Genomic DNA, 6,773 nt, shown 5'->3' with positions numbered 1-6,773 from the left:
CTCAACCCAGAATGCCGTTTGGTGATTTGCTTGTTCGAGATCGAGAATCTGTAGAGATCGAGAATAGTAGAGCAGTTATGGAGTTCAGATATTGTTTCAACGAAGTTGCAAGCCTTATACATATATGTAAAGTAAAAATCAAAGTTAAGAATGAGCAGGGAGAAGAAACTGAGAGGGAGTGCGGGGAGACTGTTAAAGTTAGTAAAGATTCATATTGGAATCTGAAGCGGCACATTGCCAGAAAGCACGAGGATGTGCTACGCAAACATGGTACAGCAAAAGGTGAGCTAGTTACATACCATAATAAATGAATAAACAGGTAGTCTAAGGTTATATTCGTTTGTACGGAAACCCGATTGCAGACAAAATCACGGCCACGAATTTAGAATAGGCTAGTTCTCTTTTATGCTAGGACTACATTATGGCCACGAATTAAGAATTAATTTTTTAGTTTAGTCTAAATTATTGTCACGAATTAAGTATTCGTTCTCTTGTTTAGACTTAGCTGCCACGAATTCATTCGTTTGTTAATTCGTTCATTCCCTAGTTTTAGTAGGCCTAAATCGTGGAACGAATTATTATATTTCGTAATTACTTATTAAAATCATTATTGCTTAAAATTAATAAATAATAATAAATTAATTTAAAAAATAATAAAACCTGCTGACGTCATAGAAACTAATTGTTAATTCGAATTATATTTGGAGCTCCGTAGTTATTAAATAATCTCAGTTAAACTGTAGACCTAAGCTAACACACAGCTGTATATAGGCCTAAATACAGAACTACAGAGTACAGAAGATATTAGTCAACACCACTTGGGCCTACTAAAATATTTAAAAAAAAAAAAAAAACTGACCCGAACCAATAGGTAGACCTACAGAATGTAGGCTAGATATAGGCAACAGTAATTTATAATCTAATATAACGCACGCAAATTTGTTCTTTACAGAACGGAGCGGGATCTGAGCGGGAATTGGTTTACGGCGAGCGTGAGCGGAATATTATCGGAGTGCTTGCTTGGGCGGTTAGAGCGACTGAGTGGAGCGCATGTCCATAGAGCGGAAAACAGCTCACATGCTCTGGTGCTGTAGCACGATACTATGATATTTCTTCAAAAGCAGATAGTGGAGACATTTTAATCGTCCGCGATCAAAAATCGTGATATTGCAGAAAAACTAAAGACATTTAGAAAAACTGCATTTAAATCTGTTTCAAAATTCATTGGACTAATCTTCAAAAGCAGATAGTGGAGACATTTTAATCGTCCGCGATCAAAAATCGTGATATTGCACACCCCTAAGCCCAACATTAATAAAGACATTTAGAAAAACTGCATTTAAATCTGTTTCAAAATTCATTGGACTAATGCTGTCAAAAGACCCAGTACTTCGGTACCAAGTCGGTACTAAAAAAATGAAAACGTTACGGTACCAGGTTTTTTTAAGTACCGGTGGTACCGAGTACCCGGTCAACCCGGTTCTTGATGCGCTACCGGAAATGTGCGCAGATGCGTTCTCTTCATAAAAGCACTGAGACATGGCAACATCAAAAGAAGGAAACACACCAAACTAACAAAACACTTTAAAGACAGACACCCGGATCTGTCTTCAGAAAATTATGGATGTCATTTTCATTTCATCTTGCCTGTAATGCCTGAGCAGCGTTTGTGAGCATAGCGCTTAGTTACCGGGGAAACCTCTATCTCTCCCGCTCTACAAGCGTCTCCTGCTGGCAGAGAATGAATTTGCATATATATGCTGTCACAAATAGAGTGCAAGTCTGTGAGAAACACCGCTTCTGTTATTAATATTATTCAATATTTTAATTTAAATGTCAGATTGAAATGAACGCTGTTATTAGAGTAGTTAATCGTTTTGCCGTTAGCGTAGTTAATCGTTAGCATAAGCACGGCTAACGCTAATATAATGAGCATTAGAATGAAGTTTCTTTATTAACCATTTAATGCTCCTATAACTTTTATTAGGGTAAAAACAGGAGGACATGATGATATTTACTATTGGAATTCTTTCCCCTTGGTCTGAGATTTAATGGACAATTCCCTCTATTTCCCTCTGCTCTGTTAAATGTGGAATATGCATATCTCATAAATGAATTCTCTGCAGTACTTACTAAACCTGCTTCCACACTCAGGTTAACAAAGTTGTGATTGCTGTGCAACTCTTTCCTAAGGCAAATGTCAATGTCAGTATGAACAGCTCAAGTCTTAATATATGGTGAGCAGTGTGGTATGATGCCAGCTTGTGTAATAATGTGGGTTGCATGTGCAAATAGTCTTTTTTGGTTAATTTATTGGGTCAGTGAACCTGCATAAAAGTCAACTGAAAGTATTAAAATTGGGAAATGTGTATTAATTTATTTAGAGCAATTAATAATTTAAAAATGGGATAAATGCAGAGCACTAATTCCTAGTATGGGTCACCATACTTGGCCACATGTCACGTCACTCACTTTAATTAGTTACACTACTAGTTACATTACTTTTTCTTCACGCCCCACAGAATTTGTAACTGTGTATCTTCCACATAAAATTCTAGTGATTGATAGTGACATTCAAGTAGAAGTGTCTTGTGTAGCTTGAGGCTAATTGTAATTTCCCCATTAGCCATATACGATTATATTTTATTATGTATTTTATCAAATCACATAAGTTTGTAAGAAACTTTAATTTTCCAAAAAAAATAAAATATTATAGTAATATAATGTACCACATGCTGATCAGAGGGATGTGGGTGGGATGTAAAGTAAAGCCACAGCTTACACAACAGTGCTCAGATCATCTTTTTTCCTGACAAAATTGTCTGAGATTTAATGGACAATTCCCTCTATTTCCCTCTGCTCTGTTAAATGTGGAATATGCATATCTCATAAATGAATTCTCTGCAGTACTTACTAAACCTGCTTCCACACTCAGGTTAACAAAGTTGTGATTGCTGTGCAACTCTTTCCTAAGGCAAATGTCAATGTCAGTATGAACAGCTCAAGTCTTAATATATGGTGAGCAGTGTGGTATGATGCCAGCTTGTCTAATAGTGTGGGTTGCATGTGCAAATAGTCTTTTTTGGTTATTTTATCAAATCACATAAGTTTGTAAGAAACTTTAATTTTCCAAAAAAAAAAAAATATTATAGTAATATAATGTACCACATGCTGATCAGAGGGATGTGATGTAATGTAATGCCAGAGTAAAGTAAAGCCACAACTTGCACAATAGTGCTCAGATCATCTTTTTTCCTGACAAAATCAATATAATGCAATATTTCTATCTGCTGAATGTAAGCTTTTCCATATTCCAAGCTTGCCTGCTGCACTGGGGACATCACATGCATGTGCGAGTCGAGAAATTTATGAAAATAAATCTAGGAATTATTTGATTGTTGGACTTTAAATCAGCGGGGTTGAGGCATCAAAAGTAACTAAGTAACTAAGCTGTTTTATGGATGGTAACTGTAATATTATTACTGAAATCTTATTAGTAATTAGTTACACTACTAGTTACTGCAAAAAGTAATATTATTACAGTAACTAAGTTACTAGTTACTGCCCAACACTGCAGCTAACACATCTAGTGATCTGAAGTCGGTGGGAAACATTTCTCCTTCTCCCAACCCTCATCTCTTCTCCTGTCTTTCTTTCATTTGCTGTACACCCACCATCCCTTCCCTTATTATTTTTTAAGAAGATGGTTCAGCATCAAAAGCCTCTCCAGCAGAAGGAATTGTCACTTCAAAGTGTGGTACCTCCAATCCCTCAACCCAAACTCTTCGTTCTAAACATGTACTCATGTTGTTAAACTGTGTGACTTTCTTTCCTCTAGAGACCACCAAATGAGATTGGACATTCTTTTCCATACAATGAAAGCGAATGGTGAGCAAAAAAAACAAAAAACACAAAAGCATCAAAACTGTAGTTCATACAACTTCTAAATCAGGGGTGTCCAAACTCGGTCCTGGAGGGCCACTGTCAAGAGTAATAAATAAATGTACCAAAGTACCAGTATTGTACATCACTGCACAATAAACGAGCCATGTCTCTGCACAGTGATTGACATACAAATATGATAAGCTGATAGCAAAGAGTGAACTCACTTTAAGGTAAGTCAGTTCACTGCGGCCACTTTGGCGCCACACTGTGTAGCTTTAGTGCATGTAGGCCAGGGGTGGCCAATGTCGTTCCTGGAGTGCCACAGTCCTGCAGAGTTTAGCTCCAACCCCAATTAAACATACCTGCACCAGCTAATCAAGGTCTTACTAGGCATACTAGAAACTGGCAGGCAGGTGTGTTGAGGCAAGTTGGAGCTAAGCTCTGCAGGACAGTGGCCCTCCAGGACCGAGTTTGGACACCCCTGTTCTAAATCTTTAGAAGTCATTTGATAGCTCAGTGAGAGGAGAAAAAAAGAAATTTAAAGGGTTACTTCTCCCAAAAAATGAAAAATTTGTCATCATTTATTCACCCTGATGTTGTTCCAATAGTGGTTTCTGGTTCTCATTGACTTGCATAGCTTTATTTTTTCATACCTACAGTCTCAAAATATCCTTTTTTGTGTGTTCAACATACAGTAAGAAAGAAGCATTGAGGGTGAGTAAAGGATGACAGAATTTTCATTTCTGGGTGGACTATCCCTTTAAGGCACTATTAGACAATCTTTTCTTTCTGCTACATCTCTCTAATTTGTGTGAATGAATTATGTGCATATTCAAATGTACCATATTGTGGTTATAAGACATATGAGAACCAATAATGTTTGGCATCATTGATGTTAAACCTGCTGTGACACAATTTGCTGTGCTATATCTGAATATTGTAACAACATGAGTAAATTATGACAGAATTTTCCTTTATGAATATAAGGAGTAGGCGAGAAATAATAGGCATTCATACTCCTTTACTCATTGCTTTCATATCATTCACACTAACAGATATACATTTGTCAGGTTGTTAAATGTAATTTGCCTGTGGAAATGTAATTTCCCCTGAGAGACTTCAATGCTGTATATTGGTGTGGTCTGTTAGCATATGTGAGCAAATCATGGTCTTCAATCAGGTTCTGTGCACCATATGGCTCAATACAATATTATATCTCTGCTACAGTGCCAATATTTTAGGGTAATGTGATAAAAATGTCATGTTAACATTCATCTGAAGACTTCAGCCTTATTCGAAATGTTAAGTGTGTGGATTTTATCACATTCTGGCTACAAATATCTGAACAAATGTATCACTTCTAATCGAAGTTGAGAGAGATACAACACTTGATTTAATCAGTCTTTAATGTTTTCTTCTTTAAACCCACATTTAAGAAATAGTGCTATGAGTATGTTGCAGGGTTTTTCAAACTGAGGATTGTGCACAGCTAATGAGTGAATAAATTAATATTTTATATTGTGTGTATTAAAAATATAAATGATATGAAATAATATATAGTTTTATTATAGTATAATATAATATATACATAAATATAATTATATAATTCTCACTGTTTAAAATTAAAATTAAATGTGTTTAATTTTATTTAATTTCTTTTTTTTTTTAACAGTATGAATCTGAAATCATATATTAGCTTACTTTTCTACAAATATTTCATATAGGTTATGGCTATAGTAAAATGACAAATCAAAGCCAAACACTCTATTGTTTTAAAAACATCTTCTTTGTGCATTGACCATGTTTCTCACACAGTATAAATGTCTTTTTGCATGAAATATAATTAAATAAATATAAATTATATAAATATAATTTTCTACATATTTTAGGAAGGGGTGGGGGGGGGGACCCTGGTAAGCAGATCATCACAACAATAACAAGTTTGAAAACCCGCTGTTATTAATTTGATTGTTTGAGGGTAACATAAATGCACCCGAAACCAAACAATGACAATTTATGAGTTAAAACCATTAAAGTTTGCTAAATTAAAGTACAATTACTACATTATTTCCTGCTTCTATTCTGTCATTTAGCTCTGCTCTTTCTTGTCATTATTTTATATTCATATGCCAACATCACAGTCAGTCTACTGTAACATGATTTATGATGTTGTGTGCTAAGTCGCTGTGTGCGTGGGGGGACAACAGATCATTCTAGGCATTTCTTCTCACTTCTTCTAACACATCGGCACAGTGACAAATTAATGATGTGAAGATGCATTTTTTGATAAGCTCCAGCTCAATTTGAAACTTTAATGAGTGGCATGAGGACTACAATGGTGCATTCTTCTTCTGCGATTACCAAAACATGTAAAATACATTTTAACTATTTGCAAATATAGGCACACATTCACTGTTACTGTATTTGTAATATTCTGAAAACAGGTGTCAAATATAAATGTCTTTCATACATATTTCCTGAAGTGTAGCGTTGTGTTTATTTGACTGGCGACCTAAATATAGTGCAGAATTGATGCATTTCAGACCATAAAATCACAATTATAAAACATTCTGTTTTTCAGGTTAAAACATACATTTTCAATGAGGTCTCAAATGTTTGGACCCCACTGTACATGCAGTACTACTTTTAGAATCTTTTTAGAGACATGAATGAGAAGAGAAATACAGTGAGAGAGAGAGAAAGAAAGAGAGAGAGAGAATAAAAATGACCACAGGGGACAGTCTGGCTGAGAGAAGAGAGGATCATCATGTTGATCACCGGCACACAGCAGGGGGGACGCGAAAAGTGTGGCAAAGTTGACACGCATGAGTACAGGGGCCACAGCGTGGGCTTTCACCATATATGACTTTTTTTTTTTTTTTTTTTCT

This window comes from Sinocyclocheilus anshuiensis, unplaced genomic scaffold, assembly GCF_001515605.1.
Source record: "Sinocyclocheilus anshuiensis isolate Anshui unplaced genomic scaffold, SAMN03320099.WGS_v1.1 scaffold331, whole genome shotgun sequence".
Taxonomy (NCBI): Eukaryota; Metazoa; Chordata; class Actinopteri; order Cypriniformes; family Cyprinidae; genus Sinocyclocheilus; species Sinocyclocheilus anshuiensis.
The sequence above is the reverse complement of the archived record's forward strand: the minus strand, read 5'-3'. Positions refer to the sequence as shown.